The 27,496-nt window shown below is 43.6% G+C and overlaps 1 long non-coding RNA gene across 1 annotated transcript in view; it reads left to right on the forward strand.

Annotated features, from left to right (window-relative positions):
• Window positions 1-26,915, forward strand: part of LOC142829510 (uncharacterized) — a 115,533-nt gene extending 88,618 nt beyond the window's left edge. Inside the window, exon 3 of the long non-coding RNA XR_012903944.1 lies at window positions 26,509-26,915. This is a non-coding gene — a long non-coding RNA (uncharacterized LOC142829510). The remainder of the gene's footprint in view (window positions 1-26,508) is intronic.
• The last annotated feature ends 581 nt before the right edge of the window (window positions 26,916-27,496 follow it).

Raw genomic sequence — 27,496 nt, forward strand, 5'->3', positions numbered from 1 at the left:
CAGACGCTTTGTTATTTTTGCTGAAACAGATTAACACAGTTACCTCTCTGAAGCAGGTCATTACAAAAGGTGGATTTTAAATGTACAGTAATATTAAATTGCAGACAGTATTGTGACTTAGGTACAGCTGCAATGTTTGTATGCAAAAGACCTGTAATGTCTGCTTTACAAATGATAGTACGTGTGATGTATGGCAGATTTTGTCCTGTGTCTATTTGTGACAATTAGTTAAGTTTTGCTATCCCTTGGCGATGATGACAGAATCTGATCTCATCATTTTGGCTTGCAAATATTCTAAGCTGTCTCCCACAATCGGAGTAATTTGTGTCATTTCTAGTGTAGAATGATTTGGAATAATTAAGGGAATGCAGGACATTGCTGACATCTGGGTCCAATAAAAATAAGTGAACAAAGCAAATAAACATGCAAATAAAAAAATCTGGTGCAACATGGTATAAAGTTTAATCCAAATAAGGCTAAGAGTGGCCCTTTCTGATGCCTCACTGATATGAAAAAAAAAGTACTTTGGCTGGTAAACGTGCAACAGCTGGCAAGAGTTTTTGCCAAGTCTTATTTTAGATTTTTCAGGGAACTGCAGCTCTCAGTCGACTGTTTCTCTGATTCCCAAGGCATGCTTAGCTGGGGTTTCTGGAATTTCACATTTTCAGAGCCTATTGGCTTAATAAATTTTGTTATGGAACTGCTGTCCCAAGAGTGAAAGAATGCACAGTAGTTTCTGAGTTGATGAAAATGGAGCAAATGTAGACAAACCTGAGAAAAGCAAGTAGTATGTAATACTCAGTGAACTTAAAATAACTATAGAGAAGTGTAAAGAAAACAGGCTTGCAAATCTTTCAGTGACAAGTGGCTTATCATCTCTTATAGAGATGGGAGATCTTGAAAGTTCATGTAATATCTGCTAACTGGTTTTATTCTGTTTTTTGCTTTGAAATTCTATTTATATGTCTGCTTGGGAATGGGATTCATTTTAGAAAAGTTAGTCATAGATTTTAAAGCCTATAAACTGTAATAGGAGCCTTCTTAGAATAAGCAATTTATTCTCAGAATTGGGTCCTGCAGAGGAAAGCAACATATAAAACTTGTTTCTGATGAGTCAGAAATTTATTGCTTTTTGCTGTGAACTACCAGCTATTCCTTTTTCATCTACGCAAAGATCTGTACTTTCAGACAGTACTGGATAAAGTGGCTCAAGAAGCTTTTATTGGAAATTAATTTAAATGGCTTTGGATATATGAGCAGAACAGGGTGGAATGAAAACTGTCAGAAGGAAGACAAATCACAGGGTGGTGGCAAAATGAAATGTATCAGGTTGTGGTGAGGTTTCTATAGGGATTACATATTACGTTCATTTGCACCCAGCTTCCCTATTAAAATCCAGAAGGAAGTGGTTAGTGCATATTGATTCAACCCACAAATGACAGTGTTACTTCAAATGACTTGGGTGGTCAGGCAAAGTTTGGGGCCTTTCAGATTGTTTCCATTAGAAGGAGAAAATAATTATATGAATCAGGTATGTTTGTTGCAATCTTATTTACTGACAAAGAATGTACCAAGCCTTGTTTTGAGGAACCAAATGAGATGGTTTCTTTGTTCACATCTCTAAGCCCCGTTCAGCTGCTACTCAGCCCAAGAGCTCTCTCTATAGAGGCTGTTTCTCAGGCTCAAGTTCTCTGTGCCTGTTCAGGCTGTGTCTGGTGCTTACTTGCAGCTTTCTGTGGCTGTTTCTGGGCATTTATCTTGCTGCTGTATCTCATGCACAGCCTTCTACTAAAATTGCTCTCTGTCTCATGAACAAACTTCCACACTCTTCTCCCATATGGTTCGAATTCCAGGCTGCTCTGCATATGGCTTTGTTTTAGACATAGGCATGTACATGCGTTTGCCCTGAGGGCCACTGCTATTTCATAAAAAAACCGAAATGTAATTAAACAAAGGGCAAGGGGATACCCCACCAGCTTCAACAACATTTTGCCCAACCCACAGCTACTATAAATTTTGAGGTGCTGCCAATAGAAGTGAGGTCATTTCCTGTTTTTCCTTGCAGATGACTCACACAAAGGGTGAAATCTTGGCCCCACTGAAGTTGTTACTCACACAATTTTCCTCTACCCCTTCCACATTTTAGGGACACACACCTTTACCCAATTCCTAGGGCTTAGGGTGTAACTTCCTGTGGGTCTGCAGGATCTTTTGTCATTGAAAGAGCCTTACATGGTAATATTCTTATTCTCTGTTTATTGACAATTACCTGCTAAGCCTACAGTGTCATACTCACCAACCCTGATAAAGGCAGGCAGACTTCCCCTATTGGCCGGGCAAGGTCAGTATCTTGGGATCTTAGCTGCTGCATGTCCTGATCATGCAGAGGAATTCTGGCAGCTTTGGTCTCAGTCTGTGACTTGGATGTGAGTTCTTCTTCCAGGTCTCTCCTCCTTCTTCATGTTCCTTTCCTTCTTCCCTTTTTCTGCTGGTTTCCTTCTTGGACCCCAGTTTATATAATGAAACTTGAGTGCTGCTTAGCCATACTTTAACCAATTATTTTAGTATAATTTTACTAACTAATCATAATGTACTGTAACAGAATTACCTAACCAATCGTACCGCACCACCTTAGTTGATTTACACCTAACAAAATTAATTATACAGCAGACAGAAACAGTTACAAACCAAAGAATCAATGCACACAAAACAGATATCAAACAGTGTCACAAAGAAAAAACAGTTTCTTGCCATTTCAACCAGAAAGGGCATTGTCTCAACAACTTGACTACCTGCATCCTGCTTCAAAGACATTTTAACATAAGACTTCAAAGAGAAACCTCTGAACTGTCATTCATGCTTAAATTTGACACTTTACGACTGGGTCTCAACAAAGATGCTAATTACCTTAACCATTACAAAGATAGCTTCCCCAATTATCACCTCTAATATCATTAGCTCACAGACATTAACCTCCCCCCTCATCTCCCCCTCTGTTCTGAAATTTGATTTGTCCTTTTTATATGTATTCACTTTTTTTATTGTATCCCTTTGGTATATATGGTCATGCCAATTTTCTTCCACAATTTGATCTGAGGAAGTGGGTCTGGCCCACGAAAGCTCATCACCTAGTAAACCGTTTTGCTAGTCTTTAAAGTGCTACATAGTCCTGTCTTTTGTTTCAGTTACAAACTAGACAGAGAAAAAATAGGAAAGTGAGGACAATAATCATAGAATGGGGATTCCACAACCTCAACTATTGATAAACAGTTTCTTGCCAGATTAAATGCTGTTAACTAAGTTTTTATCCATCTTAATATCTGTTTCTTTATCTGGTGACAGTGGGTGCCATTAGGGTAGGATCTACATCTTAACAGCCTGGTGTGACACTATTTTAATTCAGTTTAATATGTGACTCCAGGCTTTACAGCTAATGGCTGCTGCTTTTCAGTCTGGCTGCAGAGGAAGGCTTTAGGCCTACCAATATGGCTGCAGGCCTTCCAATATGGCTACAGAAAAACCATATTGTTACATTGTCAGTGGCAAAATCTTGGGAATGTCACCAAAGCTCTATGCTTCATTTAAGATCTACTTAAATTCTATTTTGAAGGTTTAATTTGGATTACAGGCAGTCCCCGGGATACATGGATCCAACTTACATCAGATCCCTACTTACAAACGGGGTGAGGCAACCCTGCACTAGCTGCTTCCCCCCAGCAGACCAGGGAGACGTGAAGCTAGCGCCCCTCCCCAGCAGACCAGGGAGATGCGGAGCGGCTTTTCTCAGCAGACACCTCAGCTTGAGAATAAAGGACTGAGGGAAGTGAGGTGTGGGAGAATAAAACTGAGCTCTGGAGAAATGTTTGGCTAGAGTTTCCCCTACAATATGTACCAGTTCCGACTTACATACAAATTCAACTTAAGAACAAACCTACAGTCCCTATCTTGTACGTAACCCGGGGACTGCCTGTATATGGTGAATAACCTGTGCTGGCTGTCAACATAGAGGTGAGTTTTGTTTTAAAAGAGAGGATGGTAAAGAACATTTTCTATGAAGCGTCACTCACTTGGAATCTTTACATGCTTTGGGCTGACAGAGCCTAAATTTTTTAAGGTACTTTGCAAACATACAAAACATAGTTTTTCCCCCAAAAAATTGGGGAACAAAGAAATGACTGGACAATATTCCTTATTATTTTGGCATATCATCAACTTCGTTTTTTTAACTGAAGTAGGCAGTGCAGTCTGTTATTTGTTATTATTCCCTGTTAATTTTTTTAAAATGCTTTGAGCTTGGCTTACAAAGCTGTGACATTATTGACTTTTTGAGAGGAACATGCAGAGCATTGTTTCACCCACTGTTGTATGTCTGCCTCAAATTTTGTACAAAGTGGGCCAAGTGAGGTTTCTATTAAAAGCTTGTGCTTTTCTGATTCTGTTTAAACTATTCATACACATTTGTGATTTTTGTATTTTAAATTAAAAGTGTTGGCTACACACTGCTATTCCAAATATATGCTTCAGGGAGATATCAATAGACTTTACCCTCCTATTCTGAAAGGATGGCTAGTCAAGTGAATCAGAGTACTTGACTGACAATGGAACTTAAGTAATGCCAATCCATAACTGAGGGAATTTTGCTATGAACTTGTAGAACAGCATGTACACCATGGCTGCATGCCTAAAAAGGATTGAGTCATGCATAGACAGGTGACTTGCTCATATGACAAATTGCATCTGGGGCTTACTTTCACACAAGGACAACAATGAAATTCCCTCCGCATGGGTAAGGGTATAAAGAGGGCCCTGGGGATTCCTCCATCTTTGTCTTCACTCCAGCTCATCACTTGCTATGAACTGAGCCCCACAAGGACGGATGACCCATCCAAACAAAGGATATATTCCAGAGACTTATAAAACAGCAGATTATTACATCTCTGCTACAAGCCTACACCAGGAACTTTGTAATCAGTGTATGTAATTTGTTTCCTTTTACAATTTTACTCACAAACTTTTTCTTTTATTAATAAACCTTTACATTTTAGATTCTAAAGAATTGGCACAGTGCTCTTTTGGGTACTATCTGAGGTATAAATTGACCTGGGAATGTGGCTGGTCCTTTGGGATCAGAAAAGCCTGTTTGGATTTGTTGAGACTGGTTTTTATAACCTTTCATCAATGTAAGGTGTGATACTAGTTGTGGCACAAGAGAAGCGGGAGTGTCTGAGGGGACTGTTTGTGTGATTTCTTCTTGGTCAGTGTGGCAAACAGAAGTGACCTTTGTGACTGGTTTGGTGTGCATTATAGAGGAGGACCCCAGTCTTGACCTGTAAGTAGCCCGGTCTCTAAACAATTTGCCCTGATTTAACCTCTCATAGTACCTCAAGGAAGCCTGTTATATTAGAGAGGGCTTTTAGAGAAAAAGCCAAATTATAGAATGACGTAGCATTGTCTGCAAATTATTTTATATATTTTTTCTTTTCTCTCTGTTACAAAGTAATAAAAAAAACCTTTTAAACTGTTCAGATATGGACAGGAAATAACAAAATAAAACTAAATATGGAAAAATGTAAGCTGATACATCTGGTGAAAAACCAAGTAAAAACATGGATATTCAATGGGAAGGAGGATCACTGGAAAACAGAATAACAAAAGAGACCCAAGGATAGCAACAGAGAGACAATTAAAAAGGAGTTGGCAAGGTAATATAAAAATAATATATTTTGTTCTATTATGTTGAATGATATCTTATAGCTCACCCTGGCAGACCCAAAGCAGCATGGTAGGTAGAGTCCATATGTAGCAATCACATCATCAAACAGTAGGGAACAGTCGTCTTGGGGATGTTGTTAAGGAAGTTGTGCAGGGTGAGTACTATATGTTTTGGTTTCTTGAGACACTGCTGCTGGATGGTGCTGATAGTGGTGCCCTTAAAGGGGCTCCTCTTTGCACTCCAAATGCTCTCCTGGCTGCTGAGGTGATTGGCAGGTGGTCAGGTCAGACTGGAGTTGTGCTGTGTATTTTGTGCCCTGTCCCCTGCTGATAGTGTTGGGGTGTCCTCAAAGTGGCAGACTCATGCTGAGCTGTCTTAGCTGTTGTAGAAGTTGCTGGAACTGCCTCTAAACATTTCATTCCCTGTGTGACCTGTGATTAATGCTGGTCCCAAGCAGTTATTTAGCAGTACCAGGGTCAAAGTATGGTGACCATTTCTGTAGCAGTGCTAAATTATGCAGTGTATGCATAATTTGGTAGTAGGATTGCCAATTTTCTATTTGCACAAAACCAAACACCTTTGCCTTGCCCCCTATCTACGGGTATGTCTACGGACGTTAGTTCGAACTAACTTTAATAGGTGCTACACTAGCGCTCCGCTAGTTCGAATTTGAATCAAACTAGCGGAGCGCTTAGTTCGAACTAGGTAAACCTCATTTTACGAGGACTAACGCCTAGTTCGAACTAGCTAGTTCGAACTAAGGGCTGTGTAGCCCTTTAGTTCGAACTAGTGGGAGGCTAGCCCTCCCCAGGTTTCCCTGGTGGCCACTCTGGCCAACACCAGGGAAACTCTATGCCCCCCTCCCGGCCCCGGACCCCTTAAAGGGGCACGGGCTGGCTACGGTGCCCGTGCCAGGTGCAAGCCTGCCAGCACCCAGCTAGCAGACCCTGCACCTGGCACGGCACAGAGCCACCCACCCGATGCCCCCCAGCCCACCCCCTCTTGCCGGGACCAGGCTGGCGGCTCCCGGGAGCTTGCCCTGGACCGCAAGAGGCGGGCACCTTCCTGGGCTAGTGCGGACATCGTGGACCTCGTCCACGATCTCCGCACTAGGCACAGGAAAGTGGCTGGCTAGGGCAGGAGAGCTGCCAGCCTGGACACCCAGGACCAGGTGTGCATGAAAATCAAGGGGGTCCACTGAGACCCCCGACACTGAGCCCTGAGCTTACAATGGCCATCCTGGGTCAGACCAAAGGTCCATCTAGCCCAGTAGCCTGTCTGCCAACAGCGGCCAACCCTAGGGACCCTGGAGGGGATGGACCGAAGACAATGACCAAGCCATTTGTCTCGTGCCATCCCTCTCCAGCCTTCCACAAACTTTGGGCAGGGACACCACTCCTACCCTCTGGCTAATAGGACTCCATGGACCCAACCTCCATCACTTTATCTCACTTCCCTTTAAACTCTGTTCTAGTTGTAGCCTTCACAGCCTCCTGCAGCAAGGAGTTCCACAGGTTAACTATTTGCTTTGTCAAGAACAACAACTTTCTCTTACTAGTTTCAAGCCTGCTACCCATTCCTTTCCTTTGGTGTCCTCTAGTCCTTCTTTATGGGAACTCAGGAAGAACTTTTCTGTATGCACCCTCTCCACCCAACCCCTGCTTTTAGAGACCTCTATCCTGTCCCCCCTCCGTCTCCTCTTTTCTAAGCTGAACAGTCCCAGTCTCTGTAGCCTTTCTTCATCTGGGACCTGTTCCCAACCCCTGATCATGTTAGTTGCCCTCCCCTCTCCCAGCCTTTCTCTTCCCCTCTCCCACCTCCTTTTCCCAGTCTCCCCCAGTTTTTTTTCAATAAAGACAGAGTCAATGTTGGAAGAAACGTTATCTTTATTTTGTACATCAATAAGAAGGGGGGCTAAGGAAGGGTAAGTGGAAGGAGGTGAGGGAGGAATGGGGTACGAGCCCCCGATGGGGAGGACTGGGCTGGCTCTGCGGGCTTCTGGGGCAGCCTGCGGCAAGTGCAGCCGGGCTGATGGCCGAGTGGTGTGATGTGCCCAGTGTGGGCACTCAGGGCACTCCAAGCCAGAACTTCTTTGCAAGCGGGGCACCCCTTAGAACTGTGTGTCCGGGGTGGGGGTCGGGACCCTTTAAGCGCAGCCCTCGGCTAGCCTGAGACAGCATCTCCACGCTCTAAGTCCTCCTTTTATGCCCTGCCTGCACTGCTTCCGGCCATCCTTAAGCCCTGTTCAGAGTCCACTCAATGTGGACTTGCTAGTTCGAACTAGCAAAACGCTAGTTCGAACTAGTTTTTAGTTCTAGATGCGTTAGTTCGAACTAGCTTAGTTCGAATTAACTAATTCGAACTAAGTTAGTTCGAACTAGCGCTGTAGTGTAGACGTACCCTACCTCCTCCTCCAAGGCTCTGCCTCTTCTCTGAGGTTGCACCCCAGTTTACTCCATCCCCCCATCCCTCTGTCACTCACCCTCCCCATCCTCACTCAACTGCTCATTTTCACTGGGTTAGCCTAAGAGATTAGAGTGCAGGAGGGGGAGAGGACTCTGACTGCGGGTGTTATTTCCTGTTCATATCTGTACAATTTAAAAGAGTTTTTATTGCTTTGTAATGGAGAGAAAAGAAAAAAATATAAAATAATATGGAGACAATGCTACATTATTTGTTTATAATTTGGCTTTTTTCTAAAAGGCCTTTGTAATATAACAGATTTCCTTGGGACAGCTCTGAGAGGTCAAATCAGGGCAAATTGCTTAGAAACAGGGCTACTTACAGCCCAAGACTGAGGGCCTCCTTTATAATCATAGAATATTAGAACTGGAAGGGTTCTCAACAGGTCATCAAGTCCAGTCTACTGCCCTCATGACAGGACCAAGCATTATCTAGATCATCCCTGATAGATGTTTGTTTAACCTGCACTTAAGTATATCCAGTGATGGAGATTCCACAACCTCCTTAGGCAATTTATTCCAGTGTTTAACCACCCTGACAGCTAGGAAGTTTTCCCTAACATCCAACCTAGACCTCCCTTGCTGTAATTTAAGACCATTGATTCTTGTCCTATCCTCAGAGATCAGTGGGGAACAATTTTTTCTCCTTCCTCCTTTTAACAACCCTTCAGGTACTTGAAAGCTGTATCCTCTCCAGTTTGTCCACATCTTCCTTGAAATGTGGTGTGAAGAAACTGGACACAATACTCCAATTGAGGCCTAATCAATGCAGAGTAGAGTGGAAGACTGACTTGTTGTGTCTTGTTCACAGCACTCTTATTAATGCATCCCAGAATCATGTTCGGGGTTTTTTTTTTGGGGGGGGGGGGGGGGGGTTTGCAGCAGTGTCACTCTCTTGACTCATATTTCACTTGTGGTCCACTATGATCCCTAGATCCCTTTCTGCAGTGCTCCTTCCTAGACAATCACTTTACATTCTGTATGTGAAACTGATTGTTGCTTCCTAAGTGGAGTACTTTGTATTTATCCTTATTAAACTTCATCCTATTTACCTCAGACCATTTCTCCAGTTTATCCAGATAATTTTGAAATATGACCCTATCCTCCAAAGCAGTTGCAACTCCTCCCAGCTTGATATCATCTGCAAACTTTATAAGTGTACTCTCTATGCCATTATCTAAATCAATGATGAAGATATCAAACAGAACCAGTGTCAAAACAGACCTCTGCAGAACTCTACTTATTATGCCTTTCCAGCATGACTGTAAACCATTAATAACTACTCTCTGAGAATGAAAGTTTCAGAGCGATAGCCGTGTTAGTCTGTAACTGGAAGCACTTAAAAAACAATGAAGAGTCTTGCAGCACCTTAGAGACTGACAAAAAATGTAGATGGCATCATGAGCTTTTGTGGGCACAACTTCATCCGAAGAAGTGGGTTGTGCCCATGAAAGCTCATGATACCATTTACATTTTTTGTTAGTCTCTAAGGTGCTGCAAATCTATTCATCGTTTTTAAGTTTTTCTTTGAGAATGATTATCCAGCCAGTTATGCACCCATCTTATATTAGTCCCATCTAGGTTGTATTTCCCTAGTTTATTGATAAGAAGGTCCTGACGGATCATATAAAATGATTTACTAAAGTCTAGGTATACCATGTCTACAACTTCTCCCTTATCCACAAGACTTGTTCTCCTATCAAAGAAAGTTATCAGATTGGTTCGACATGATTTGTTCTTACAAATCCATGATGGCTTTTTCCTGTCACCTTATTATCTTTCAGAAGTTTGCAGAAGAATTCCTTAATTATTTGCTCAGTGATCTTTCCTGGCACAGAAATTAAGCTGACTGGTCTGTAGTTTCCTGGGTGTTCTTATTTCCCTTTTTAAAGATGGGCACAATATTTGCTCTTTTCCAGTCTTCAGGAATCTCTCCCCACTTCCTTGATTTTTCAAAGTCATGGCTCTGATACCTCCTCTATCAGCTCCTTGAGTATTGTAGGATGAATTTAATTAGGCCCTGGTGATCTGAAGCAATCTAACACATCTAAGTAAGTTTTTTACTTGTTATTTTCCTATTTTAACTTCTAAATCTACCCCATTTTCACTAGCATTCACTATGTTAGGCATACCCTCACTGTCAACCTTCTTGGTGAAAACCAAAACAAAGAAGTCATTAAGCACTTCTGCCATTTCCATGTTTTCTGTTATTGTTTCTCCCTCTTCACTGAGCAATGGGCCTACCCTGTCTTTGGTCTTCCTCTTGCTTCTAATATGTTTATAGAATGTCTTTTGTGTTCCTTCATGTCTCTAGCTAGTACTGAGGGAATTGGCAGGGTACTGAAGGAGTTGGCATATGTCATTGCAGAGACTTTGGCCATTATCTTTGAAAACTCATAGAGATTGGGAGAGATCCCCGATGATTGGAAAAAGGCAAATGTAGTACCCATCTTTAAAAAAGGGAAGAAGGACAATCCATACAGCCTTACCTCAGTCCCCGGTAAAGAGGATCTTCAAGGACTCCATTTTGAGGCACTTGGAAGAGGGGAAAGTGATCAGGAATAGTCAACATGGATTCACCAAGGACAAGTCATGCCTGACCAATCTTATTAGCTTCTATGATGAGGTAACTGTCTCTGTGGACAAGGGAAAGTCAGTGGATATGTTATACATTGACTTTAGCAAAGCTTTTGATACGGTCTTCCACAATATTCTTGCCAGCAAGTTAAGGAAGTTTGGATTGGATAAATGGACTGTAAGATGGATAGAAAACTGGCTAGACTGTTGGGCTCAAAGGGTAGTGAATAATGGCTTGATGTCAGCGTGGCAGTCCATTTCTAGCGGAATGCCCCAACGATCAGTTCTAAGGCCAGTTTTGTTCAACATCCTTATTAATGACCTGGATGAGGGGATGGATTGCATCCTCAGCAAGTCTGCAGATGACACTAAGCTAGGGGGAGAGGTAGATATGCCGGAGGGCAGAGATAGAATCCAGAGTGAACTAGACAGATTAGAGGATTGGGCGAAAGAAAATCTGATGAGGTTCAACAAGGACAAGTGTAGAGTCCTGCACTTGGGACGGAAGAATCCCAAGCATTGTTACAGGCTGGGGACCAATCAGCTAAGTAGTAGTTCTGCAGAAAAGGACCTGGGGATTACAGTGGATGAGAAGCTGGATATGAATCAACAGTCCCTTGTAGCCAAGAAGGCTAATGGCATATTAGGTTGCATTAAAAGGAGCATTGCCAACAGATCTAGAGAAGAGATTATTCCCTTTTATTTGGTTCTGACGAGGCTTTATCTGGAGTATTGTGTCCAGTTCTGGGCCCCCCACTACAAAAAGGATGTGGACGCATTGGAGGGGGTCCAGCAGAGGGCGACCAAAATGATTAGGGGGCTCGAGCACATGACCTATGAGAAGAGGCTGTAGGCTTTGGGTTTGTATAGTCTGCAGAAGAGTAGGTGCAGGGGGGATTTGATAGCAGCCTTCAACTTCCTGAAGGGAGCTTCCAAAGAGGATCGAGAGAGGCTGTTCTCAGTAGTGACAGATGGCAGAACAAGGAGCAATGGTCTCAAGTTACAGTGGGGGAGGTCTAGTTTGGAAATTATTTCACTAGGAGGGTGGTGAAGCACTGGAATGGGTTACCTAGGGAGGTGGTGGAATCTCCATCCCTAGAGGTTTTTAAGTCTCGGCTTGACAAAGCCTAGGCTGGGTTGATTTAGTTGGGATTGGTCCTGCTTTGGGCAGGGGGCTGGACTTGATTACCTCCTGAGGTCTCTTCCAGCCCTATGGTTCTAAGATTTTTATTTTGTGCCCATAAGATACATAAATGAGGAGTTCAGGAAGCAAGAGGGAGCTCTGGATTGAGATATGAGAGGGGGTGAGGCTCTCACTGGGGATGTGTGGTCTGGAGTAGGGCATAGGATGATGGGTTTAGGGGTAGAAAGGGGCTCCAGTCTAGGGGATGGAGCTGAGTAGTTTTAGGATAGGATTGGGATCTGGGTTGAGATGAGGGTTGGGATGTGGGAGGGAGTACAGACTCTGGACTGAGGGTGCAGGTCCTAGGGTGGGGCCAGAAATGAGAGGCTCAGAGTGTGGGAGGGGGCTCTGTGCTGGGACAGGGAGTTGGGGTACAGGGGTGTCAGGGATCTGGCTGGGAGTATAAACTCTGGGATTTGGCTTGGGTTAAGGGATGCAGGTGGGTTCTCTGGACTAGGACTGAGGAGTTTGGAGGGTGAGAAGGGGATTGGGTCATGTGTGTGGGGTGGTAAAGGCTCCAGCTGGGCATGTGGGCTCTGGAGTTGGGCTGAGAATGAGGGGTTTGGTGCGGAAGGTTGTACCAGGCTGGGACTGAGGGGTTCAGAGGGCAAGAGGGGGATTAGGGCTGGTGCAGGGGGTTGGGGGTGCGGGGGTCTGAAGCTCTGGCTGCAGGGTGCAGGCTCTATCCCAGCCCTGATTCCCAGCCAATGGGAGCTGAAGAATTGATACTTTGAGTGGGCCCCCCAGGTTGTCTTATCTGCCCCTATACATAGGAACCAGAGGAGGGACATGCCTTCTGGGAGCCATTTGGACCCATAGTAGGGAGCCCTGCTGTGCCACTGATCAGACTTTTAACAGCCTGGTGTGCAGTGCTGACCAGAGCCATCACAGTCCCTTTTCAGCCAGGCCTTCTGGTTGAAAACCAGCTACCTGTGCAACCCTCTATCCAACTGCTATCTGCCTAACATGCATCTAAGGCCACTGGAAACAGCATCATGGGTGGACCTTACATACACAGCTGCTTTATGCTGCTCCCCTGCATTGTGGTGAGTTAACTAGGGAGGGACTGGATCAGTGCTACTGGCAGTGTGAGTGGCCCCCAAAAGGCTGTCTAGGTGAGGGGGCTTTGAATAGCCCCAACTCCCAATCTACCAGCAAGTAAGTGAGCAGAGAGACACCTTTTCAATTGGTTGAGCAAGATGTTATGCACACTGTGCTCCCCACACTCCCTTGAGGCAGAATGAATTCTGATGACCAGCCATAATAGCTCCCTGGCCCATTTGGAAGCTCACAGTGCTTGGCCTCCTGCAGCACTCCACAGTATGTAAAGTTGTAGTCTAGTTCTTGTCTTGCATTAATTGTAGGACATAAACCAGCAGGATTGCTCTTTAATTCAAAGATGGGATAATTCCTGAATTGAGCTGATCAAAAGCGTGCATAATTATATCCAAATGTGTTTTTCACTCAGTGACAGGAAAAAACTGGAAAATAATTTCACACATTGTCTTTGGCTATTGATGGAAGGCAGCCAAATAGTGGAAAATATTATTGATGAATAAATTATTCGGCAATGAATGAAAAACATAATCTATAAACTAGTCATCTTGATTATTATTTAACAAGTTCTACTGATTAAATATTTTTACTAAATGGAGGAAGAGCAGATGTTTCGTAGGAGCCACTGCATCACAAAAACAAACTAAATTTAGGTCCAAAATTAAGGTTGTTTCTCATAATGAGGGATGCAGAAAAGCAGCTGACTAATCAGTCTGCATTCCCTTTTGGAGAACTTGTTTACATGGATTTTGATATAGACTGAGTATCTGCTATTTGCTTTAGCTGATGGACATACCAAGACTATTTTCCCCTGTGTTCTACAGGTTTTGGATCTTTTCTCTGGGTTTTCTCCACTCCCTCTGTAATCTGCTAGCTTTGTTGATTGCAGCCTCAAGGCACAGTGTGGGGGAAATACATAACAAAACACTTATTTTATATGAATGTTAAGAAATAGCCCTCATACTAAAATTTTCCAAACCCATCCTTGTTTCCTCAACTTCTCTCCCAGTTTAGATTATCCAATGAACTTACCCCAGTCTCTCTCAAAAGAACAAGGCTACAAGTACACTACAGCACTTAAAAACTATCTCACAGGACTGGATAACTCATGGGATTAGTGATGCCTCATAGGGTTTGATTTTAAGTAATGTTTGATTTTGTATGCTGAGTGTATCTGCACTGCTGCAAAGCTTGTGCTAGAGATGGTCTAAGCCAACAGGAAAGAGCTCTCCAGTTGGCTTAATAACTCCTGCCTCTGTGAGTGGTCTAATCCAGTGTTTAAGTCTGAGGATCTTATGTCACTCAGGGTGTGTCTACATAGCAAAGTTATTTCAGAATAATGGCCATTATTCCAAAATAACTATGCGAGCGTCTACCCAGCAATTCCGATATTTCAAAATAATGTCAAAATAATGGACGGCTAATTCTGACTTGTATAGACCTCATTCTATGAAGAATAATGCCTATTCCAAAATAGCTACTTCAAAATAAGTCATGTGTAGATGCTCCACTTCTGCTATTTCAAAATAGCCCTCCTCCCTCCAGGGCCATTGTAAATTATTCCTCCTGGAGCTATAAGTCAAGATAGCACATCTAAACTACACCCCTCTGCCGACAGAGGGATGTAGATTAGGCACATGGCTATTGCAAATGAAGCGGGATGTAAATATCCTGAGCTTCATTTGAATAACAATGGCCGCTGCTTTTTGCCAACACAGCACTTTGCCAGCAAAAAGCGGCAGTCTAGAAGGGAATTGGTCGATAAGGAAAGCCTTTTCCGACTGATCCTGTAAACCTAGTTGCATGAGGCATAAGGGATTGGTCAGAAAGGGCTTTCCTAATTGACTGCGTTGGCAAAAAGCAGTGGCCATTTTTATTCAAATGAAGTGCGAGATATTTAAATCCCTGCTTCATTTGCAATAGCAATGTGCCTAATCTACATCCCTCTGTCGGCAGAGGGGTATAGTTTAGACACATCCTAATTTTGATGCTTCCCTGCAGTGTAGCCATTCTATTTAAAAATAAGCTATTTCAGAATAACCATTCTGAAGATTATTCACATCCCTGAGTAACATAAGTAACATTGAAGAGATCTCATTTTCTCTCACCGAAGTTTGCAATATGCTATTTCAACTTCTTGGGGTTACTATGACATTTTCCATGTTGCTCCTTGAGGTCAGAGACAAACACTATTAAGATATTTATATCCCTCACATTCCAGTGTAAAAATGCCATCCCAGTTCTTCAGAGTACACGAGTCACAAATCGATTTAAATGTTCTTTTGAGATTTGGGGAGGAGGGTTAATTAGATGCTCATGTTGACTGGCACGCTTTACAATTTGTCCCCATGAAAAGGAGAGATGGGCACACACAGGAACACTTTGGGTATTTTTCAGATAAAAACAGTCTTGTGGGACTAGACAGCTCAAGGGACTAATAATGCACTCCAGAGTCTAATTCTAAGCAGCATTCAGTTTTGGATGCTGAGTGCAGCAAAATGGGCATCTCCCTGATTCTCTGCGCCAGCCATGGCCCTGGCTCGGGCTAGGGTTTGCTGTAACTTGTACCAGCTGTCAGTTGTCTCCAACAGACCATGTGTGGATAGCGAGAGCATATGACATTCTCCACTCTTCTTTCTGCCCTCAACACACCACTCACTGTTCCTGGTAAGAAATTCCTAGACCTAAGTCTTTGCAAAGGGAAGATATGCTCCATTCCTGTTAGCTGCCTGAGCATCACCTAAGGAGCAATCCAGAAAACCTTACTTCCAAACTGTTAATTCAACTGTAGCCCTGTTCCTTATGCTGCTCTGTTTATACAGCAACTAAATACCCATGTCTAGTCCATGCCAGTTGTCTTGGGCTCCAAAGGCTTGAACTATGGATTGGAGCCCGAGCTTTGTGACCCCATGAGGTGAAAGGGTTCTTGGGCTGTAGACCATGACCTGAAGTCTACATAGCAATGAAACAACCCCACAGCCCAAATCCCACAAGCTTGAGTTGGCTGGCACAGGCCAGCTGAGATTGTCTAGTTGCTATGAAGATATGTCCCTTGTGATCAAAAGTTATTACCCACTGGTGTCTATTCACTGCCCTATCTCAAATGCATTTTCCACTTTTGGTCCAGGCCCCAGTAGATGGGTGTCTGCATCACAAAGGGTATGTCTACACTGCAGCATTTTTCTGGAAAAAGTCATTTTTCTGGAAAAACTATACTTACGTTCATATTGCTATAGCGTTGTTTCAACAGAAAGTCTAAAGAATGGAGGGGTTTTTCCTTCTATGAGGAAGAAACCTTTTACCAAAAAAGCTTTTTCGGAAAAAGGTGTGTGTGGATGCAGAAGAAGGAGTTCTTTCGAAAAGGTCTCCAGGAAATAACACAGGTACTCTGGCCACTCAGTCCATACTAATTACAACTTGAAAGTGAGATAGTGTCCACATTGATTGGATGCTATCTTTCAAAAAAGCACATCGCTTTTTCAATGCGCTTTTGCTCTCTTTCTAAAAAAGTTTTTCCGGGCGATCTCTTCCGGAAAAGCTTCTTCTGAAAGAAGCTTGCTGTCTAGACATAGCCAAAAAGCAGCAGAAGCAGAATCACTATCCTATTAACAGTCTCCGCAGATTGAAAGAGCTGTAGAAACTGAACCAAGCCGGTTCCTCTATGAGGTATATTAGCAGAGTACTGTGGGAAGCTTGCCCGTATGGTCCCCATTCTGTGGAGGCATTCAGACCCCACACATGTCAATTTAGCACCTCATGACTACTGTATATAACTACAAAAGAGTAAAAAGAAATAAAAATGAAACTGTCATTTCAAAAGAAAATGACAGATTGCCTCGAAATGACCTTTGCAAGTTAATTCTGTAGGGGCAGACCATTTCTACTTTCACAATTGTGCAAAAACCATTCATTCATACTCTGGTGGGGAGTAACCATGGGGGGAAATGATTTCAGAAAGTGAATGTGACACCATTGTCTCATGTCTTTATGTTTTTATTGATGCATTTTTCATGTAGGCCACAAGCCTTCCCTTAATAAATCATACATCTTGACCTCGGGTTATTTTCCTGTCAATTCACTTCTGCCTTTGAGCACAAGCTTTTACAAAGAGCTTCTCTTCATTCAATTTGCCTGGTTACTTTATTTTTAATCCCAGAGGGTAGCTGTGTTAGTCTGAATCTGCAAAAACAATGAGGGTGGCACCTTAGAGACTAACAGATTTATTAGGGCATAAGCTTTTGTGGGTGAAAGTGGGTACCCATGAAAGCTCATGCCCTAATAAATCTGTTAGTCTCTAAGGGTGCATCTACATTGCACCCAGAGCTCAAAATAAGCTATGCAATTTGAACTGTGCAAATTGAGTAATTTATTTCGAGTTAATTTCGAATGATCTTATTTTGAAATTTGGCGCCGTCTATACAGCACTTATTTCACAATAAATCGTTATTCTAAAACGTCCCTTACTCCTTGTGGAATGAGGTTTACAGGGACGTTGGAATAGTGAGCCTGTTATGTTTTGAAATAACGAGCACGCTCAAAAACCACAGAATAGCTATTTCAAAATATCGCCAGTATAGGTCTCCTCATTGTTTTTACTTGTAATGTAATTTAGAATGTGGATGCCCATTTCATAGATCTCATTTAGTCACATTAAATATTTTTATCTGCTCCCTTCCAATTCTTTATGTACATGCTTTAGTCCTTCTTATGTCCGTGATGTCCATAACTGGCACAAATTCAGAAACAATGACTCAGTTTAACCTCCGATTCTAAGTGAAAATATTGGATTCATGGTGCTAGTTATGCCCCTTGGACTTTGAGGTTTTTTTAGTCTACAAAACAGAGACACTGTTTGTATGCTCCAATTCCCCTTTTCTGTTGTATTTAATCAGAGAATATATAGAATCTTTGATTCATGCATCCTAATAGATAGAACGTCCCATTGAAAGGATTTGAAAAACATACTTTGAAAGTGCAACAAGGCCTGAATATTTCTTAAGGGGCTTGTGTAGATGGCAAATGGAACCAAAATAAGTAAATTCACCCCTTCAGGCATTTTGAATCAAATCTGTATGTCGTCACGTTTATTAGAAAACAGAAAAAACATTTATGAAAAAAGAACTTTAAGGCCACCATGTCAAACACTCAGAAATTAGTTAATACCAAACTTGAGATTATACTCTTTATTAATAATACAGACTTACATCAATGATAGTCTTTAATTACATGATCATCTACTTTTTACCTACACCACTGCTGCCTCATTTGGTACACTGCATAGACCATGCTAACTGAATGAGTAGTTATTCAATATTTCTTTTTTTCTGCATCATTTAATGAGTAGCCACAAGCCTTATTTACTGTACACCAGCCAAACCCTGCACTGAATGCAGACATATTTATTTAATTGTGGGCTTTTCTATGATGCTCTTACCACACTAACTGAATGCTCCAGAAACATGAATGTATCTTCAGAACACCTCTCTGAAGGGGAGGTGGTGAAACTCTATTTCTGATCCTTTTTACATATAGGAAACTGAGGCACTCAGGTCCAGACTCTCAAAGTTATTTTGGCATCCAATTTCTCCTGATTTTTATGGGAGTTAGGCACTTTAATGTCTTTGAGGACCTGGGCCTGAGTGACGAAGGCAAACATTGTCACGTGTGCCAAACAACTTTGAGTGCTTAAATTGGGAAGCCTTGGGCCTGATATTTTTAAAGCACCTATCCCTTTTAGAGTGCAGCACCAGCTCCAAACGCTCAGCATTTCTCTAATCTTGCCTCAGGTGTCTCAAGTTAAGCACACAGATGGGTTGTAATGAAAAAGGTTTGTGACTTGCCCAGCATCACATAGAAACAGGGGCCAGATATCATGTATTTAAATATTGCATTGCATTGCATTAAGGTCTCATAGGAAACCTGAATTCTGGTATCTCCTGATTGTTGTGTCTTTGATTTTGCAATCTGTGTTCTTTAAGCAATTTTTTTTAGACTTTCACTTTCTAAAGAACTGTAAAAGCAGACTGAAAAACACAGTAATTACATCATGTGGAAGCATATTAAACTCCACATGGATCATTAGCAGGACTGGGGGTCTTAAGATTCCCAGCACAGACATCTGCCACTTGAGCTAACAGTAGTTATTATCCCCAGTAGAGGGTGTAATTTGTCAGAAAAATATTGAACCCAGGATTCCTGTATTTCAGTTTTAGAACACCTCAAGAATGTGCACTAACAGTTATGCTTCTTCTCATGTTCCCTCCTTGGCTCTGATCCCCTCTCCTCACCTGCTTTTGCCAGGGCTGTCCTGCATAACTTCTGCTCTGGGTTTCTCCCCAGTTTGCTTCTATTACTCCTGGACTCTCCCTCCTACAGCTCCTCATCTTCCTCTGGCTGCTCCTAGCTTCATCTCTCCCTAACTCATTCTCACCCCAACCCCCCTCTTTTCTGCTCCTATCTCCTTCCCTTCCATTGCCCCCCACCATTCTTTTTCAATAGGGCCTATGCATGCACACCCTGACACACACCTTTACCCTTCCCAGGCCTCCTCCCTCTGCATTTAAGTCAAGCTGCAAGCTGATTCCTTCTCCTCCTCCACACTACCTATGCATCTGCAATTGGCAGAACTGACAGCAGAGGGGAGAGAGATTTTCAGTTGTGAAGATCAGTGTGCAACTCCAGGATGGAACATGTACAGCCTCTCTTTGGGGACGGTTCATGTCCAGTCATGCAGAAGAGCATGGAGCATGCTCAGTGCAGATGGAATTTTTGAGCCTTTAACCCCTAACTCAAAAGTTTCTACTGAGCATGTGCAAACAGATTTTCAGAGGCTTATAAACTCGGCCCAATGTGGGTGGATTTTCATGGGGATAGCACATGGTACTTTCCTGACATCAGGTCCCCGAGCCGGAAAAAAGCGGCAGCCATGTAAATGCAAATGCTGCGGGGGATATTTAAATCTCCCGCGGCATTTGCAATTCCGACTGGTCTAATCTGCATCCCTTTTCCGGAAAAGGGGTGCAGTGTAGACACAGCCTGTGATTTTTTCCTTCTTAGCCTCATTTGGAGAAAACGGATCGATTATTTTAGATGAAACTTTAAAAAAGGGCCAAATTCCCTATTGACGTAAAAGTACAGGAGTTTCATCTGCTTATGCTAGTGGTAACTTTGGCCACTTCATATTTTACTCAAAAAATGTCAAGAAGATTAAGCCTTTTAAGTGCTTTTCTTAATACAGAGTGAAAAAGAGTGCCACAGCCTTAATTACTCCTTATGCCCTGTGATACAGCATTGGATAATACAACATTTTCTGTGGATAATGATTATGAAATGATTTTGCTGAAAATCTATTTGAAAACCTCACATAACAATCAGACCATTTGCCGTTCCTGTGTTTTCCACACTTGAGTTGCACTGGACTATATCAGATCACATATTGCAAGTGTTGTACACCCATGTGTTACTATTCTAAACAATGTGAATGGTTCAGGGCAAGCCAGTTCAGTGTGTGTATTGCATCAGAGAAGCTGGTGACCCCTTGCTCATTTAAATGGAAATTGGGAAAACCAAGACCAGGGAAGGCGTATGTTCATGATTCTAGTAACTTTGTACAATGGCCCCACACCATGACAGATAATCTAATTTTTTTTTTGTAATAAGAGTCATAGAGGAAGATTTAAAACATGTATTTTCACTAAAATAAAATATTAGCCATCAGGCTTAGGGATGTAATAGTGTAGTCGACTAAATGATTAACTGATAAGTGAGTGCTTATCGGTTAACGCTATCGACTACATGCAACATACACACACAAGTACATTTTTTAGTGGGCTGGCTGATAGGCCAGCTCAGTCCTGGCATAAATTCCTGCTGCAGCTCTGTAGTACAAGCACTAAGAACCGGCACGCACGCAGACTGGCTCAGTCCTGGCTCATGCCGGGACCTGGCATCAACCCCCGCTGCGGCTCTGCAGTACAAGTACCCCTCAGCGTGGGTAGCTGCTGAAACCCGGCACAAGCCGGGACAGAGTGGTAACAGTGCCAATCCTTATCAATTAATCAAGTAGTCTACAACATTTTTGTCGACTACACGATTAATGAATTACACACTTCTTAACATCCCTAACCAGGCTACAGAATCATTCTCTTTGCTGGTTAGGACATTTCCCTAGCATATGAAGGCCCTATAGTCAAGTCCCTGGTCCTCCTTCTAATCCCAAAGGGTATGTCTACACTTGCCCCTAGTTCAGACTAGGGAGGCAAATGAAGCATACTGAAGTTGTTAATGAAGCCCGGGATTTAAATATCCCGTGCTTGATTAGCATATTTGCGACTGGTCGCCATTTTAAAATGCCAGTCACCTGATTTAACTTGCTGTGTGTAGACGCGGTAGTCCGATTCAAAACCCGTCCCTTGAATTAACTGTTACTCCTCATGCAATGAGTGCACTGCCTCATTTGCCTCCCTAGTCCAAACTAGGGGGCAAGTATAGACATACCCAAAAACTTTTACAGACAGGAGGAGCAGTGCATTCTTTATTCATTTCTGCCCATGGCTTGTTCCACCACTAAGCCCAGCTGGTCCTGTCTCCGTGTATGTCCTGCTGTCTAGTTGGTGGTCAGCCTCTAATCTGACTGACCTCTGGGTTGTGTTTGTGTAACCCACACACCTACCGGGTGTGGTTCATTGTCTCCTTTGTAGTGGCACTTAGACCACTTACAGAGAGAATAATGAGTGTGCTCTACAGCCTTAGTTTAGAGCCAGCTGACTTTATAGCTCAAGCTGTAGAAGCTCACACACTAAGCTCCAGAGGCGCCAGTTTTGGTTTTGCCTGTCAGCATTACATTTGCATTATTTCGTTTTGACATCCTATCATTTGTTTGTCCTCTGTATCATCTTAATCTACATCCCATCATCTTAATCTTTTCAACTGCAGCCAATTCTGCACTCTGTACTCTGTCCAATTTTCCCTCTAACTTCTTCATTTGTCTTATTCCTCTTCACACCTACCATCTTCTGACGAACTTTCTACTGCCTTTAGCTTTCGTGGAGGATAAGTCCATCAATGCCAAGATACTCACAGATGAAATCTCATGCTCTGGGTACGCCATAACCTTTGACTGCCAGAAGCTGGGACTGGACAACAGAGGATGGAACAATTGATAATGACACTATTCAGTTAATTTCCTCTGAAGTCTCTGACAATAGCCACTGCAGGAAGGCAGGACATTGGGCTGGATGGACCATTGGTCTGATCCACTGTGGACATTCTTATGTTGTTGTATTCATGTTCTTCTGATAGCTGTTTCACTTAATGTAGCTGCTTCTACTTTATAGAATAGTAATGTTAGAACACCTCTATGGTGATCAATTTTCACTTTGGTTCCAAACTTAGTTTTTATTAGTCCATAATTTCATCACCTGCTGGGCAGCACTTAAAGCTAAAGTATCAAGTTCCATAAAGTCCCTGTTCCACTGTCTACTGGATTATTTACACACAGCGGAACAGCTTTAACAGGAGAGCTTGAGGGAGAGTCCCCACAGACTATCCCATAAGACGATGACGAAGACTCTCTCTCACAATGTGGGCAACCCAAGTTCAAATCCCTTCTCCTTGTCAGACAGAGGAGGGAATTGAACCCAAGTTCTCTACCTACCAGATGTGCACCCTAAAGACAGGGCTAAAAGTTATAAAGGAGTTGGCCACCTCTATCCAGAAAAATCCATTTGGGGCCAGTTTGTTCTCCCTGAAATGAATTTTTTTTATTCACCAAAATGTATTGTGTTCTTTGAATTTGGTTTGACCCAAACTTTCCTTAATTCAGAACGATCAGCAAACCAAAACATCACTCATTCACACAGCTCTAGTATATATACTGGTCTGCCCTCTAGGGGTTAGTAGCAGTGGGACAGGTATTTTACTCACATTGAGTGTCAGTGAAACACTGGTGTGTTAAATATATTAAAAAGAGAGGGTAGATGGGGCAGAGATCTAGTGCAATCCAACCAGACTTATCATTCCCTTATTTACATACTCTCTCACACACTCTCCCCCCCCGCCCTTCCCCCACACACTCTGCTTTGAGCATACAATTTTGATTCTAAAATTTGGTGCAGTGTGATCAGCAAATAAGCACTTTCCCAGCTCTAGGAACATGATGGCACAGTCTCATGGTCTGCTTGAATGATCAGGCTAGGTGTGGACCAGAATGCAAGCGAAGTGCCACTCTCGGGTTAACAGACATACTGCAGCATCTCCTTTACGGGCCCAAACAGGATAAACAAATAATAGATAAGTTCAACAGTGCTCAGAACACAGCCTCCTTGTTAAGGAAAGTCCTTCCCTAAACCATGTGACTGTAGGAAAATATTTGGTGGAACTTCTGCTATCTAGCTGGCCTTTTGATTAAGTCAGTTTTTGTTGAAAAGTGAGGGTTTTACAAAGAGAGTATTGAAGAGAGAAGCAAAGCTGTTGGGAGCCCTTGTGGCATGAGATGTATGTTTTGTGTCGCGGATACCAGCTGGGGATGAAAACACAGTAAAGCTGCTGTGTGTTTGGAACCCCAGGCTGCAGGCATGTTGCTGTGTTTCCTTTATTTGTTTTACCACTTCCCTTCAAAACTTTTTGCATCATTTTGGAGATTTTCCCAAGTTGTGGTTTACATCTCCTGTTTGCTCACTGGAGACTGTGCATTCTCTTCAGTGATGGCATTAGGTTGCGTTGCCATGGCAGAGGCTATTTGTTATACAGAAAGACTAAAAAAAAGCAAATACCATTGCCCTCGTGTTTGAAGGATGGTGAGGAAAATATGTAACATCTTAATCAAAAACGATTTGACTAGGGCATGAACTTTAGTTATCTGCACATTGAAAACATGGCAGAATTTGGCTCCTTCGAACATACTTGAACTGGGCAGAGCCTATTCCACAGCTCTGACTAATCCTCTTGTCATGGCCAGAATATTTAGGGTGGTTTTTTATGTCCAGGTATATCAAAGCACAATAGCTAAGGCTCTGAAAGCAAAAATATTTTAAAAGCCCAGGGTGCTGAATTGGGTTAGTGCTAAAAATCCACACACTTGACAAATGTCTCTGTTTATTGTTCGGATTTTCTCCAAGTGACTGAAAGCTTAACGGAAACCTGACAACTCTTTCTCCCCCCTCACATTCCAGCTAAGGAACCAGTATGTGGTAAGATAACAGCCTAGTGCAGTGACTCTGATTATGCTGAAATTGTACATGGAAGTTGACTTCATCAAATTAATAAGAGCAGGAAATAGGTTTTGTTTTCTCTTTGAAGGGAAACATTTTGTAATGGCTTTATCTTAATTTGTCAGGCATTGCCCAAGGGACCAAAATTAAATGGCCGGGGGCCAGAGGAGTGCTCAAGACCTGAAGAATTAACACCCTGATAAAAAATAAGAATCAAATTATTTTTCCAGCTGAAAAATAATATAGTTCTATATGCCAAAAATGTAATACAATAATGGAAAGCCTGGAGCTTATACAATGGGACCTGATTATAATCTCAGGGCTCCATTTGGATTCATTTGCAACATGAAACAAAGGAAGGTGTTCGGATCCTCTGTCTTTATATAAAGACTCTGCTACAGAACTCGGGCTGGTCTTGAATCAGGCTTCCCACAGTCTCGCTGCCAAATCTACAAAAATTTTCCTGGCTGACATTCAGGAAAGTACAGCTCGGGCAGTAGGACGGAAAGTTAAAACACTCTGCCTGGATACACTGAAACATATACAAACACTACTTGATGTATGGCATTGATTCACTCTGCACAAGCTGTCTCCACTCTATCTGAAGGGAAGAGAATTGTGAAGCTCTTTAGCATCATTTCAGCTAAGAGCTTTAGATGTTAGCAAGAAGAGTGAACCTAAACACTCATCCAGGCACTTTCACTCGGGGAATTAGCAATGCCCAGTCGGATTGTGACAATATTCAAACTGAGGGTGGGTTTGATCCTTGAACGTGCAGCAGTGGATGTATTTCTAAAAAACAGTGGTGGAAATTAGTGTTATTCACCACATGACTAAATTATTTCCCTGAACATTAGGGAAATTGTAGGCATTTAGATGCTCAAGGTTACTTTTCCAGATGGAGGATGGTTATTATAGCATAACCTGAGGCACAAGCTGGTTTTATTTACAGTAATGCTATCCAGCTAATACCGGCTACCATAGAAAACCTCTACTCCTGGGACAGGAAATGTCTCACTGCCCTGGGGAGCATAATAGACACTTGCCTTGTTTTTAACATATTACTGACCATGAGAATCAATATAAATGAAGGGGAAAAATAGCCCAGCTCTGGGCTGAAGATATGTCCTTAAGCACAAAATCCTGCAAGCTGCTACATCACAGAGGCTATGTCTAGACTGCTTCTTTTGGAAGATGTTTTTCTGGAAGAGATCTTCTGGAAAAACGTCTTCCGAAAGACCACGTCCACACTGGCTAAGCAGATCAAAAGAGCAATGTGCTTTTTTGAAAGATAGTGTCCAGACTGATTGGATGCTCTCTTGCCTAAAAGGCTACCTGGAAACACTTCAGGCAGGGCCTTAGGTCACCAGCTGCTTCCGAGTGCTGGTGCTGGAGCCTAGCAGAGACATGCGCTTAAAGGGGCCCCCCTGGACAGCTGTTTCTCTGCTTCTCCTGCGTGCTTGCTACCTCTTCGAGGGACAGCAAAGCTCTCGCCGTGCCTGCTGTGGTTTCCCAGCTTTTCTTGGACACTTCAGCTTTTTCCTTTGTGTCATGGAGCCGGAGCTACCCCTGGGCATGTGATGGCCCCACACGGTCATGCTGCAGTTTCTGCAGCACTTTGTATCAGCTGACTTCCTGGTCCTGACTGAACTCGACACTGTGCTCATTCTGGGGACCCTCTCCCTGGATGCTGGAGCAACACCCTTGCAACCGCAACCAACTGTGGAGAGGCATTTCTGGAGGCTGGACACCAGTTCCGACAGGTGGGACTGGCTGGTTATGGAGTGGTGGGATGACCAGCAGTGGCTCCAAAACATCCGCATGCAGATGGCCACCTTTTTGAAGCTGTATGCCTGGCCTGCCTCTGCTCTCCAATAACGCAACACCCACCTGCAGCCCGCTATCCCCTCTGGAAGCTTGACACCCAGGCAGCTACTGGTCGGTGGGCAACCAGTTCAGCATGGAGAAATCCACTGTCAGGGCCCTCCTCTTGAAGGCAAGACACTCTCGGGCTGCAGTCCCTGCAGTGGGGGGGAGTTCTGGGAAAGGGAGACCCTTGGGAAAGGGGAGTGAAGGAAGGGTGTGTGTGGGGTGGAGTGGGAGTGGGGGGGGGGGAGCCCTGTCCCCAGGGGGTTGTGCCATCCACTCTCACACAGCCTTGCTGCTGGAGGGGTGGTGGTGGTGGCCTCATAGGGGGTGGCTCCTGGGCTGTTTAGGGGAGAAGGGGATGGGAGGGGGTGGGCACTTCCCAAGGGCTCAGGCACCCCCCCCTCATTCTCTATTTTGAGTGTTTGTTTCCTTCTGCAGGTGGTGAGGACCATCAACTCCATCCTGCTGTGGAGGGTCATCCACCTGGGAGACCCGGACCTGATCGTTGCTGGATTTACTGCCCTTGGGTTCCCAAACTACGGGGGAGCAATTGATGGGACTCACATCCCTATCCATGCACCTCAACATGGAGCAGCCCAGTACATCAACCACAAGGGCTACTTTTCTATGGTGCTGCAGGCCTTGGTCGACCACCATGGACATTTTTGTCAGGTGGTCAGGCAGTGCCCGGATTTTTCGCATCTCAAGACTCTACGGCAAGCTGGAGGCGGTCACATTCTTTCCCCACCAGAACTTTGCGGTCGGGGATGTGCAGATGTCATTGTGCATCGTGGGGGATGCAGGCTACTGCCTGATGACGTGGCTAATAAAGGAGAAAAGAGTGGAGGGTCTCTGCTACTGTCCTCTGTCATAATTCAGGGTACAGTCCAGACCAGTGTGTGTGTGTGTGGGGGGGGGGGGCTGTGTTACTTCTTCCATGAAACCTTAATTAGATGTTTTACAAAACTTTGCTAAAGTAGCTCCCAGCTGGGCTGCCCACAAACAGCCTTCTGCCATGCAAGCAATGCCCTGAGTATTTGCGAATAATCGCAATCTGCCTGTCACAGTTGGGTTGCTCTCTGACACTCACCAGCCTTGGTTATACTGAAGGGTGACTATGAACAATGGGTGAACACCTAGCTAAGGAAGACAAACCCCAGCCCGTCCCCTTCCTCCAGAGGTCCTGCCCCTTTGGTATGGAGCCAAGCCAGTTCCCCACTCCAGGTACTGCACCATATCTCACCAGTCCCAGAGGGTGGCATGGCCCCACCCTTCCTGACCAGCTGGAGCACCTGGTGACTGGGGACTTGAGAAGCCGCACCATGGCCCCTTCTTGGCAGCTGCAGAGCTGGGCAGACGTGCCATATCCTCAGCCTTCCCAAGTGGTGGGAGCATGGGCAATTTTGGGAAGGCAATGCCACCACCC

The sequence above is a fragment of the Pelodiscus sinensis genome, chromosome 1 (assembly GCF_049634645.1).
Source record: "Pelodiscus sinensis isolate JC-2024 chromosome 1, ASM4963464v1, whole genome shotgun sequence".
Lineage (NCBI taxonomy): Eukaryota > Metazoa > Chordata > Testudines > Trionychidae > Pelodiscus > Pelodiscus sinensis.